General features: G+C 43.3%; 1 protein-coding gene across 7 annotated transcripts in view; it reads right to left on the minus strand.

The window, feature by feature from the left end:
* LOC106568131 (LHFPL tetraspan subfamily member 2) overlaps positions 1-13,461 on the minus strand; it is an 82,384-nt gene that overhangs the window by 24,654 nt on the left and 44,269 nt on the right. For 2 of the 7 annotated variants that reach the window (XM_014138201.2, XM_045692132.1), the window contains exon 1: positions 3,692-3,796. The exons of the other annotated variants lie outside the window; for them this stretch is intronic. The gene's annotated coding sequence lies outside the window, so the exon portion shown is untranslated. Of the gene's footprint in view, positions 1-3,691; positions 3,797-13,461 lie in introns of those variants that run through there. 7 annotated transcript variants of the gene reach the window in all.

Raw genomic sequence — 13,461 nt, forward strand, 5'->3', positions numbered from 1 at the left:
GAGGGAGGGGTGGTATGGGAAAGTCTAGGCTAGAGGGACATGGGGCCAGTCTTCCAGTCTGGGGAGCTGGGCGAGGAGCGAGGGGCGCCTGGAGCAGAGTAGGGGGCCAGTGGTGACCTGTGCCGCCCAAGATCTGAACCTCCTGGGAGTCGTTCCTGTCACTTGGTCACCCGGTCACCATGGAGAGGGATAATAGCTAAAGTCGACTCTGCTATGAGGTCACACTCCCTTCTAGGAGGGATCAGTGTGTGTGTGGGTGTGTTTAATTAATTATGTGTGTGTGATAGGGAGATGAAGCAGTGACAGCATTACTGAAACTTTGACCTCTGTTATCCTGTTGAAATATCAACAAACCCTAGCTTTCCTCCCTCGTTTCCCTCTCCTCTCTTTCCCTCTCTTTCCCTCTCCTCTCTTTCCCTCTCTTTCCCTCTCCTCTCTTTCCCTCTCCTCTCTTTCCCTCTCTTTCCCTCTCCTCTCTTTCCCTCTCTTTCCCCTCTCCTCTCTTTCCCTCTCTTTCCCTCTCCTCTCTTTCCCTCTCTTTCCCTCTCCTCTCTTTCCCTCTCTTTCCCCAGTCTTTCCCCTCTTTCACCTCCCCTCTCTTTCCCTCTCTTTCCCTCTCTTTACTCACTCTTTTCCCGCTCTTTTCCCTCTCTTTTTCCCTCTCTATCCTTCCACCAGACAGAAAGAATGACCCAGATCTGTGGGCGGCTAGTGAGTGTGTGTGAATGTGTATTTGTGTATTGTGTGTTGTGTGTCCAAGTCTAGTGAGGTCATAAAAACAGGCGCAGACAGCCGTCCCTGTGGTGTAGGACAGGATCAGAATTACTTTTATGAAACACAAATATCTGTATTAACTAAACACACACACACACACACACACACACACACACACACACACACACACACACACACACACACACACACACACACACACACACACACACACACACACACACACACACACACACACACAGTCCCACAGATGTCAACTGGACCATTGAAGAACAGCCAAGCTTATGCATCAGTCACTGTCTTGATGCAGAACAACCTTTCAAGTAACTTCTTCAACTTTGGGACTCCCACCCACCCATGATGTACTGTAGATCCTTGTAGATGTTTTCTGACACCAGGGATATTTCACAGACTCCAGTTCAAACACCACTAGAGGAAAGGCTTTGGCTCAGAGTCACGCACTGAGATACTTTCTGGTCAGTTGCAGAGACTAATTCCTCATTCACACACACACACGCACGCACGCACGCACACGGATGTTTGTTTGAAAACAATCTAAAGCAGCTGGAGGAAGGTACACAGGGCCGGGTCAACTGACCACTTTGAAATTTAGGCCACTTGGCCTTTGACCCCAACAGGCAGGGGTGCCTGATTGCAGAGTGTGCGTGTGTTTGGTGGAGAGAAAAAGAAAGAGAGAGAGAGAGAGAGAGAGAGAGAGAGAGACAGACAGACTGGTCAAGGGGAGTATATGTAACTAAGGTCAAACTTGCTTACAGTCAATACATTTGCTAGTGTATGATAAGATTGTGTATACTTTGTTCTGAGGTAATATTAGGACATGGCCTACTTCAATATTCCCCCTAGAGATAGACCAGACAGACCACTAAACAGGCAGAGCTTCAAGTGGTTTGTTACCATGAGCAGAACTTTCCCAGCACTCTGTGAATCACAGCAGACCAGACCATAAACGTGTTAGGCTATGACTGGATTTATGATGTCTATTACACACACACACACACACACACACACACACACACACACACACACACACACACACACACACACACACACACACACACACACACACACACACACACACACACACACACACACACACACACACACACACACACACACAACCTAATAAGAGTGAACCAGTGACCATAGACTTAAAAACCCTAGGGTGTGTCTGTGTGCGAGTGTGTGTACACATTACCACCTCATTAGTTCACAAACACTTTGCTACACTTCATCTGCACTACAAAGTACACAAATATGTCTGAGTCACACAGTGATATGCAGTCTCAACAGCAGGTCCCTCAGCACACTAACATTGACAGGAAACTATCTGTGTATCTATGAAAACACAACGGCTATGGTAAACGTCGGAGACGAGGTGGTTAGAGGCGGGTGGTACATGGTGGTCTCTCAATCTCTCTCTTCCTCTCTCTCCCACTCACTGGGGGCAACTGTAGGTCAAACACCCATATACACTGAGGCTATGGAGGAATGCCTATACTGTACAGTTAGATCTACACATCAGATTTTCATTAAGAAGAACCAAATAAAGTCATTCGTCCATCCACTCAGGGCAGTTCCCTTAACTAACTTTCAAAGTCTTCACTTTTGAAACCTGCCCTGAAAACCACTTTCAGTTGCTATCGTATTTATTGCAAAGCAACTTCAGAAACATATGCAGAGTTTAATTCCAAAATGCTATATCATCAGAAATGATTGCCTTCATGTGTGTGTGTAAAATATTACTGTTCTCAGATGTTATATTCATAGACTTTAGATGTGAATGAAAATGTGTTTTTTTTGTGTGAAATGCTATACATCCATTGTTTAGCTGGAATGGAATGTTCATATCCTGTATATCTGACTGTATAATGTGATTGTCTACCTAGCTATTTTAAGATGAATGCACTTACTGTAAGTCGCTCTGGATAAGAGCATCTGCTAAATGAGTAAAATGTAAATGTTTTACATACAGATCTCGTATTACTATATTGAATTATTATACAAAAATTATAATATAGATGTCACAAATGTATCACTTGTACATTTCTTCATACATTTTTTTAGCTATTTGTTACATTTCACTGTGTAAAACCTAGTAGTACTACTTATTTCTCTGAGAGTGAGGCGGATATACTGTAGCATTTAGCAAAAAAACATGATTATTTTTCTCCCTGAAATGAAACCATCAAGTGATAGATTTTAAACAAATACTGTACATGTCTGTCATTGAACAACCCCATGTCATGATTAGATAGTGAAAAAAACACACCAATCTTTTTCAGAATTTCTTAAAACAATAAAAGCACATTTCTGAAAATGGATATAGAGCATTTTGGAATTAAACTCTTCACATGTTGCCTCTTCAAACACATAAAGCATGAGCATATAACACAACAACATTCCCATGGCCTACTTCCACAGACCAACTGGAAAACAACTTAGTGTATGACTGAGTCATCAGTCAGGATGATGAAGAGTAAACACAAGATCAGAGGACACACACACACAGTAAACACACACAGCCTTGTTGTCCGGTATTGAGTATAATATGACTCTTAACAATTGCTGTGTCAGTGCTGTGTGACAAATGATTGTAGTGCTCAACATTTCCACAGTGAGAGTGCCATCATTTCCCAGGGCTACTGTGTAACCTGCTCAACACTGGAGTTACATTATGATTAATAAGAGGAACATAATATTTACATCCTCCAGCGTTAGTCACCCCCTTTGTTAGGCCTGGGAAACATTTCCAATCAGGAAAAATAATACTTGAAACTGTCTTCTAAACACTATGAGGTAAATGTGAGCATTGAGCACTCTCACTTGCTAAATGAATCAATGTAAACCTTACAACAAGTAATATTGTTATATTCTGTCATGAAGGAGTAGCACAACTAACGCAAAACCAAAGAGAAGAAGAGAGACAAAATGATCCAACCTGTTTGCCATATTCTCCTCCTTCAGTGCAGCTCTGCTGTATGTCTTGGTGGTTCTACCACTGGTCTCCACACACCCAACCACTAACTAACTCTCACTGAGACCCCAGTCTGTAGCTCTTCCCCTAACCCCTCCCCCTGGACTCACAGTCTGCAGTGGTTTGCCAGACAGATGACGAGGCCACACCCCTGAGAGGGTGCACATGGTGACCATAGCTCAGCCCAGAATCTGGGTTAAAACAACAAATGCTGCAGCCAGCTGCACAGGGCCACCCTCTGTGGTGTGTGTGTGTGTGTGTGTGTGTGTGTGTGTGTGTGTGTGTGTGTGTGTGTGTGTGTGTGTGTGTGTGTGTGTGTGTGTGTGTGTGTGTGTGTGTGTGTGTGTGTCCTGTCTGCTCTCTCTCTCATGCACAGACTGCTACCCAAGCTGCTGCCACTAATAAGCAATATACGGCCCTGGACAATCCCAGGTTACATCACCTTATGGCCTCCAGTAACATAACTCGGCCAGAGAAACAGACTGAAAGACAGCCTGGACTGACTGACTCACAGGCAGACGGGTGGCCGGACTGAAGGGTGGATGGACTGACAAAGTTTTGTGTGTTGGTGATGGGAGCCCCCTTTCAGCCAGCCTAATGTTCCAATGGGTGGACATTAAAGTGAAAGCTGCTCTGTTTTCTGTCACAGTGGATGAAATTAGATCCATATGAGACCCCACACACACGACCAAAGCCTTTCCTATTGGCCAGTTTAATAGGGGCGTCCTTCCTAAGGTTGGGGTTAGGTCAGTGGTTCTGCTGATCCACCTGAAGCTTCTGGAGATTCTTTTACACCCAACACATGAAAAAAATGATGGATAAGAGCTTCTTTCAGAGTGGAGCAGAGAAGGGTGTTAGAGAAACCATTCATTGATCCACTTGAGATAACAGAGCCACAGAACAGTTCACAATGTCTGCTACTATAATCCATCTGCTTTCATCTCCAGCCCAATATAGACTCCTCTTTTACCCTGCCTCTATAAATACTACAGACCTCTATCTACTGTGTGTGTTAGAAAGGTGAAAGGTCAGTTTTAAAGGCCATGCAGCATGGTCTCAGTCTAAAGTAGCACACTGATGATGATCTGCTTTTATTGCTGATCTCAGCAGAAAAGAGCTCATTCTAAAAGCCTCGTCAACTTCCCCCTCTGCTCGTTTTATTTTAGCTTGCTGACGTTAAAATGTCCATCACACACACACACACACACACACACACACACACACACACACACACACACACACACACACACACACACACACACACACGGCCACAGAGGGCGGGTCGTTTGTCTTTCCTGACACAGACCAATCAATAGTATCACATAGATCTAAGCAGACCAGGAGAGAAGGGATGAGCTCTTAGGAAAGATAAAGACAAAAGAGAAAACAGGTTGCTAGACAACAGGCTGACCAGATCAATGCAGTTTGCTGACTTTGCTCCCTGGAATAACTATATAGCAATATAGTGAGACAAAGAAAGGAAGCAGTCAATGTAGACCAGGATTTCCCAACCCTCTCCTTGGACCCCCCGACACGCCAGATCTCCAGACGTGCTTCACATATGACTCCATGCAGTTTATACCCGTCCACATGTGTTTTAGATCAGTGTAGTGCCTGTGTGTGTGTATGTGTGAGTGTGTGTATGTGTGTGTATGTGTGTGTGTGTGTGTGTGTGTGTGTATGTGTGTGTGTGTGTGTGAGTGTATGTGCGTGCATGCATGTGCATCTCCAGCCAGCGTAATGAGGTTATCCAGAGTCCCCCCCCCCATAAAATCCCAGTGGAATCTGATGGACAGACACACGGAAAGAATCTGGAAAGATGGGCAGATGGAAAGAAGATGGAAAGACTCTGATATGGAGTTTCCAGTTAGGAAAAGTAATACTAATGACAACCCACTCTACTCTGAGACTATTCTATTACACTGGTACTCCTGGGGGGCCACAACACTGAGGTCTGGACTGAGTGTTGATATCTCCAAGCAGCCTATACAGGATAGTATACAAGATAGTATACAGTACTGTATGTTAGCAGTTGAGGACTATTGGGGCCCAAAGTTGCCAAATATACTGTACAATGATAAATGGATCCACTGGCATCCTCTACATGCAACCAGACCTTGACGATTACACACACACACAGACACACACACGCACGCACGCACGCACGCACGCACGCACGCACGCACGCACACACACACACACACACACACACACACACACACACACACACACACACACACACACACACTTCGATCATACTCTTGGGAGAGAGAAAATAGCCATCTGGCCATTCCAAGGCCACGCCTGCATATCTGAGTCCACACACAGATGGAGGAGTAATATGGTAAAGATGTGCATGCATATGCACAAACACACACACACACACACACACACACACACACACACACACACACACACACACACACACACACACACACACACACACACACACACAGATGGTAATGATGCTCTGGGGCAGGGTTTTCCGTTATGAAAATGTGGCGCCGGACATTTGACCAGCAGCTTTTTAATTTACCGGACATTTGAGACATTTGCGGACCCATATGCATTTAGTGTATAACCTGATTAGGGTGTCTACCCACGGTGCTCAGAATGACAGAAATCCCATTTAGATTATGGTAGATCATGTTAACAGAACAGGCATGTCGAGGATGCAATGACGTGTGTCCTTACCGCGCACTAACTGTCCATATGTACTTTTCCTCAGCCAATAAGATGAGTAACAAAAAGCAATATCTCTAGCCTACGCATAGGCGGCGTGTCTGTTTCAAGTTTGGGGAAGCTCATTTTCACCATAAAAATGCATCTTAATAATAAAGCATTCCATGCATTATCACATTTTCAGACTTATGTAAGATAGTTGTAACGCCCTGGCCATAGAGAGGGGTTTTTGTTCTTTATTTTGGTTAGGCCAGGGTGTTACATTGGGTCGGCGTTCTATGTTCATTTTTCTATGTTTTTGTATTTCTTTGTTTTGGGCCGTGTGTGGCTCCCAATCAGGCACAGCTGTAGTTCGTTGTTGCTGATTGGGAGTCACACATAAGGAGCCTGTTTTTTCCTTTGGGTTTTGTGGGGGATTGTTTCTGTTTAGAGTGTTTCCTAACAGGACTGTTTTGCTGTTGTGTTTCGTTCATTTTTGTAGTGTTCTCTTTGTTCGTATGAAATTTCAAGATGAACACTAACTCCGCTGCACCTTGGTCTACTCTCTCTTCCGACAGCGCTTACAATAGTCTACTATTCCTTATGTGATGAGTAGATTGGATAGTCGTATTTAGGCTAATAATATAACTCAATCCCTATTCGCCAAAAAGACTCTTCAATGCATGGATAGAGGCCTGGACTATGGGCTATATCAGATAGGTTTCTTCTTTCTTTGGTTGGAAAAACACATTTCATGCATTTCTACTACACTTTATACGACTGAAGACAGCAGAATCGTTTTTAATACGAAAAATGACAGGGTAGCCTACTCTGCTGATACTGACAAAAAGATCAATAAAAACGACTTTGTCCATATAATAGGCCTATGAGAAGGGGAGACAGCAATATAACATGGCGTCCATCTAAACTGGAGGAGGAAATTACTGTCCAAAAACAAACTTTTAAGTGGCACTGACCCAATAATAATAAAGAGTGAATATGTGCAGTGCGCACTCACCGGAGATATGGCCGATGCTCTCCGCTGGCGCCAATAAGATAGGCTATATGCCTACTATTGTTCGCTCAATTAAGCTGAGAATGTTGATAACTAAAAGACAGATTAGAGTCTTTTCATTGTCAAAGCCATTTGCTTTTCAAACAATGTTTTACCACAATTCATTTTGAAATATTGCGATATTCCTGGCTGGGCCTCTTTACTTTTCACTGACAGTCGCAACTCAACAATCATCTATTTGGTATTTGCCGACCGCAGGCAATGCGATTTAAAACAAATTAAAAGCTAATGATCCTCTGTGGCCAAATCATGCTTTAGTAGCCTATTTTGAATGGTTGTATTTATTTCTGTATAGACAAGAGCAGGTTAATTAGGGTATATCATTTTGTCAATTTAATTCAATTTACTTAGGGAAAGCGCCGCCTATGAGCCTATGTCAATCTACTCTCCCCCATAGTAGATAAGTTTACCTATTCTATTGGTCAGCTTGTCGAGAAAGAAATAGCCCAGACAGACTCTGGGACAGTTGTGGGACAATAGATCCCAAATTCATACAACCAGTAGGCCTAGGATCCATAAAAAAAGATGTAAAAAAGCAACAGATCAGAACGTTTAGCTTAAAATATGGCAAAAAGATTATTTCTTAACATTATTTGCGCAGCAATGCACACAAGGCAATAGCCTATGTGGGAATGTGCATTTGGCTAGCAGACAATGAAATAAAGTTGAAAACCAATAGAACATGAGAGAAATAGGCTACTGGTTTCAATGGCATATGAAATAATACAATAATTGCTTCCGCAGATATGGTAGGATTTTGCGTAGGCTATTTTAAAGCAAGGTAAAACATGCCTCAATATTTTCAAAAACTTTCAGGTTTCAAACAATTAAGTAGCTATGTTTTCACAACGCACACTGCCTCCAGCTCATTGCAAAGTGGTGTGTGACACACGGATGAAGCCTTCCTTCTGTTGCCTATGCATTTGAATGGTGAATGGGAAGCATCCTTCAATTACCAGTTGAGAAATAAAAATAGTAGCTCTTTTTAATCGTGGCAAAAAAACATTTTTAATTTAATTTAGAATTGTTGCGCAATGATTGGGCTTATAAAAGTGCTGTCTGACATATTTCCTGCTCAAAGGCTTTGTATCTGTACACTGTACGCGTGTGATAAATAAGATAAGCTACATAACAAATATACACACACGGCAATTTAATTCCACTCAATTATGCGAATTAACCCATAGACCGATAAGCATGACCAGTTAAATGTATTCCCATCAACTGGTATTTTCATCAATGAATAGGCCAAAAAGCATTATTTCACGATGGGATTAATTTTCTTCTCCCGGTCAATTGGCTGGTGCTAATTATATTTATCACTTTAAAAAAAAAAATGGCCAAAAGCCGGCTATTACCAGCTAACGGAAACCCTGCTCTGGGGATAGGCGTGTCCACCGAGTTTAATGTATCATATAACCTACAGCCCAGTCTGCAGGGATCTTATTTCATGATTTCATGGATGAGGATTTCAGTCCAAATCCCCCATAGTGAAACACTGATAGAAAAAGGCCTAGAACAGTAAATATCTGGAAAGGTCTTTCAGTCATGAAGAAGGGATAGCGAGAGGAGCTTATGTAGAAGTTAGATAACTGAATGTTATCCTACAGAGCACGTCTGTAATAAAGCTTAGGACTACCTGAATGATTCCTTCACTAGTAGACATTCCAGCATTACATAACAACAGCCTTGAAAAGCCATCGGAAGGACAAAACAAACTTCCCCTGAAAAATAAACCATCCATCTATACATCTGTCCATCCATTCAGCACCTCTTAGGTTCCTTGTCTTCAGCATTCCTGTTGGAATTTAAAACTACTGGACTCACAATGCAAACTAAACAGGCAAAAGCAATACTTCAACTTCAGCAGTCGGCAACCCCATTAGCACCTAAGATAGTTAGGTGTCCTGGGCTGAGTGTAGTGACTGTCTAGCACTGTTAGGAGCAGATACAGTGTCATGGGTGTATCTGTTAATGTACTAAGGTCTGAGGAGTCGTAAACACAGTACTGTGTTGAAGGTGACGGAGTCTCTGTACTGCTTCAGACCGTGGGAAACAGAGGAAAGAGAGGAGGAAAGAGGGAGAGAAAGCGAGGGGGAGCTCAACTCTCCCAGGTGTTTTCTCAGCTGACGGGCAGCGGTGGGATCCACCCGTCACAGAGGTCTCAACACCTTTCCTTTTCTGTTCCTCCCCCTCTTTCCTCCCTCGTGTGTATATGTGTTTGAATTGTATGAGGGTAAGGGTGCCGGGCATCAATACTCAAGCCTAGTACAGGAAAGAAAGTTGGAGGGTGGTCCAGGTGTGTGTGTGTGTGTCTTCTTATATTGACAGTAACACTGCCAGCCTGTCGAGCCCAGCGCCTCGGAGGTTAAGAGTCTGTTGGAAAACAAAGACCATCTGACATATCGAAGTCTGTCATTGTCAAAGTGTGTGGCCAACCAGCAAGTTTCAAGTTTTAATGTCACATGCATAAGTACAGTGAAATGCTTTTCCTGCAAGCTCTAACCCCAACAATGCAGTAATCAATAACAATGTAATATTAAAAATAACAAGGTAGAACAAAAACACACAAGATCTAGAAATAAGTGCATGATAAAGTGCACTATATACATGGTCAGTTCCAGTACCATATTTACAATGTGCAGGGATACTGTCTCGATGGAGGGGGGCGACGCTGTAAACACGGGCTGACTTACACTACGTCGCCACCTCGATAACCAAAATATATATTGTTTGTGGACTTTAGCTCTGCGTTCAATAACATCATCCCAGAACTGCTACAAGACTCTTCCAGCTGAACATGTCCAGCTCCATCTGTCAGTGGATCACTGACTTCCTGACCAACAGGACACAACACGTGAAGCTGGGGAAACACCGGAGTGCTGCAAGGATGCATGCTCTCACCTCTACTCACTCACTCTACACCAATGACTGCACCTCCAGCACCGCATCTGTCAAACTACTCAAGTTTGCAGATGACACCACTCTGGTCGGTCTCATCACCGACGGCGATGAGTCAATGTACCGTGGAGAGGTCGACCGGCTGGTGGCCTGGTGCAGTCGCAATAACCTGGAACTCAACACAGACAAAACCGTGGCAATGGTGGTTGACTTCAGAAAACTCCTCCCACCATCTCTCCCCCTTGATATTGATGGCTCAACTGTTAGCATGGCTGAATCCTTCAAATTCCTGTGGACCATCATCTCCCACAACCTCAAGTTGGAGGACAACATCACAGAAGTCACCAAGAAGGCACACCAGCGGATGGACTACTTGTGACAGGTGAAAAAACTCAACATCTCCCAGTCAAACCTGATCTGGTTTTACGCATCAATCGTTGAGTCCATCCTCACCTCCTCTATCATAGTCTGGTTTGGGTCTGAGTCTGCCTGCTGCAAGGGTAAAGTGCAATGGTCTCCAGAAAGGGTCATCAGCTGCCACCTTCCCTCCATCGAGGTCCTGCACAGCTCCAGGGCAAGGAAGCGTGCAGGAAAGATCATCAACGAACCCTCCCACCTGGTCCCCACCTCTAGAAATTCACTTATGAGCAAAACCTCCCGCTACCTGAAAAGTTTCTTCCCCCGGGCTGTGGCCCTCACCAACCAGCCATCTGGCCCATAGAGACTAAAGGACTATGCACTCTATGCTGCACACCGCATCAAGCCATCTCTGAACTGTACGCAAAATAACTGCACTAAACTGCATTGCACTCTGTTCATCTCTCTGCATTTAGATATTCATACTGATACTGTAAATGTGTACATCCACTGTATATCAACCGTATACCCACTGTATATCAACCGTATACCCACTGTATATTGTATATCTGCTCATTTTCTTATAGCTCTATGCTCACTCTACCTAGTTGTATATAATGTATGTAAACTTTGTTTAAACTGTCTGTATTCTGTCTCTACATGTTGCCTATAACTAGCAGCAACATATCACCAAGTAAATGTAATACCCTTGCTAAAACCAAGTATAGAGTTTATTTGTTATAATTAATTGGTATTAGATTTAAAAGGTGATCGAATTGGTCTTGGTTTGTAATGTCATTAATGTATTTATTTTGAAGAAATATTTATTTAATGTGCAAGTAAATAGGTTGGTTTACTTTTAAGTTGAAGTTTTGACCAATAAGGTAACTTTGTTAAGCAGTGGCCAATGGGAGAGTTGACCTGGTTAACAGGAGGCCTGGGAAAAGAGACGGTGAAAGAGAGATGGAGAGACATTATCAGTGTTGGTGAAGAAAAATGATAAAAGAAGACGATAAAAATAGAACAAAACCCATATCTACCGAGTTTTGAAGAGAAATACTAATTTGATAAGAGTTATTATTTTTGCTAAGAAAGACTTAGTAGAGACTGAAGTTACCATCGCATAGTGGAGGTATTTGACAGCTCGAGGTTAGCCTAGCATTGTGCGTGACCTGGAGAGAATTGCTTGTGGAAGATTAACGAGTTCACGTATCCATGGTAATATCTGTTGCTGCTACGGAGTACTGTCTGCATTGATAGCTGTGCTTGCTATGGATCTTGTGTGGACACCTGCACGGCGCTGAGGAAATATCTACGAGTAGTGAGTAACCACAACGGTGGGGTGCATCGGGACTTTATGCGTGTCGTCATTTTCTTTAGCTCCAATGGGTTTAAGCAACTTTGCAAGTAATTTGGATATGGCTTGTGAAAAATCATTGGGGTTCATCATTTTCATTTCTTTTGATTTGGTACATTGAAAATGCGATACTATACATCTTGAACCTTATGTCTGCTGCATTGGTGGAGTCATTTACGGTTTCATTTAAATGCATGGGAAAGCATATCCTTATATAATAACAAAAATCCATAATCATTCGATCTGAAGTGAATCCCCTAGTTGTCATCACCCTAGATAGTTTACAGTAGAGATTCTTATTGGAGATGTCCTTCTCACCTAATATCCCATGCTGTTCAGATATTCTAAGTAAGGCAATATCGTGAGAGTCAAATTCAAGCCTGGTGAGAGGGTTACATAAAATTCTGAGTATGTGTAAATATACTTGGTGAATAAAGGTGATACTGATTCTCATTGGAGAGGATTGTAGGACACACACACACACAGAGACACAAACACACACACACTAAAGAAGTGGAGAAAAGCAACCAAAAAAAACCAGATAACACCCTCCGGCGTATACAGCAGCTCTCACAAAGAGCAGGAGAGATCAGGAAACTATTCAACACCCAAACACTGACAACCAAAACACTGCTTTTCGGTAAGGTCTTAAAACCCCATTTCCCACTGACCAACAGGCTCTGTAGGCCTTAACACTGTTCCCATTATACTTAACCATTTCCAGCCCCATCTTAGCCCTTCCAACGACCGCAGAATGGAATGGGGAAAGGAAAGTCCAAATCCTCTGTGAAGGCCTGTTTCCCTACAGGGAGTCAGGGTAGATTAATATTGTTCTGGAGGGGTTGTGTCCTGACCAGGGGGTGACAGCAGTTTAATCCAAACCAACTGGCCTGAGGGTAACCAACTCTCCCACTGAGCTCCACAGCACAGAACACTATGGACTTCCTGCTAGCTGGAAACCTGGCTGGATGCTTTACACCAATGGCCCTCAGGTCTGACCTGGGACTATGTGTGTGTGTGTGTGTGTGTGTGTGTGTGTGTGTGTGTGTGTGTGTGTGTGTGTGTGTGTGTGTGTGTGTGTGTGTGCACTCCCAGGAAAATCTTATACTCTGTTCCAATCAACAGTAAGCACTCCCTGGTCCGCAGAGGTATGGGGGAGTACACTGGCTAAGAATCTCAGCTTTCCTAGAATAATTAGAGTATCAAGTGATATTACCTCTGATCCCAGCAACCCTTCCCGCTCACAGCTAAACACATTAAGGGGGGAGGGTAAAGATGTAGAAAGATGAGGAGGGAGGTAGAAAGAAAAGTGGAACTGAGGAGAGAAAGAGAAGGTGAGAAAGTGAAAGATGTAGACGTGTGTAGGTATTGTCTGGCTGGTTT

This window comes from Salmo salar, chromosome ssa01 (genome assembly GCF_905237065.1).
Source record: "Salmo salar chromosome ssa01, Ssal_v3.1, whole genome shotgun sequence".
In the NCBI taxonomy this organism is placed as follows: Eukaryota; Metazoa; Chordata; class Actinopteri; order Salmoniformes; family Salmonidae; genus Salmo; species Salmo salar.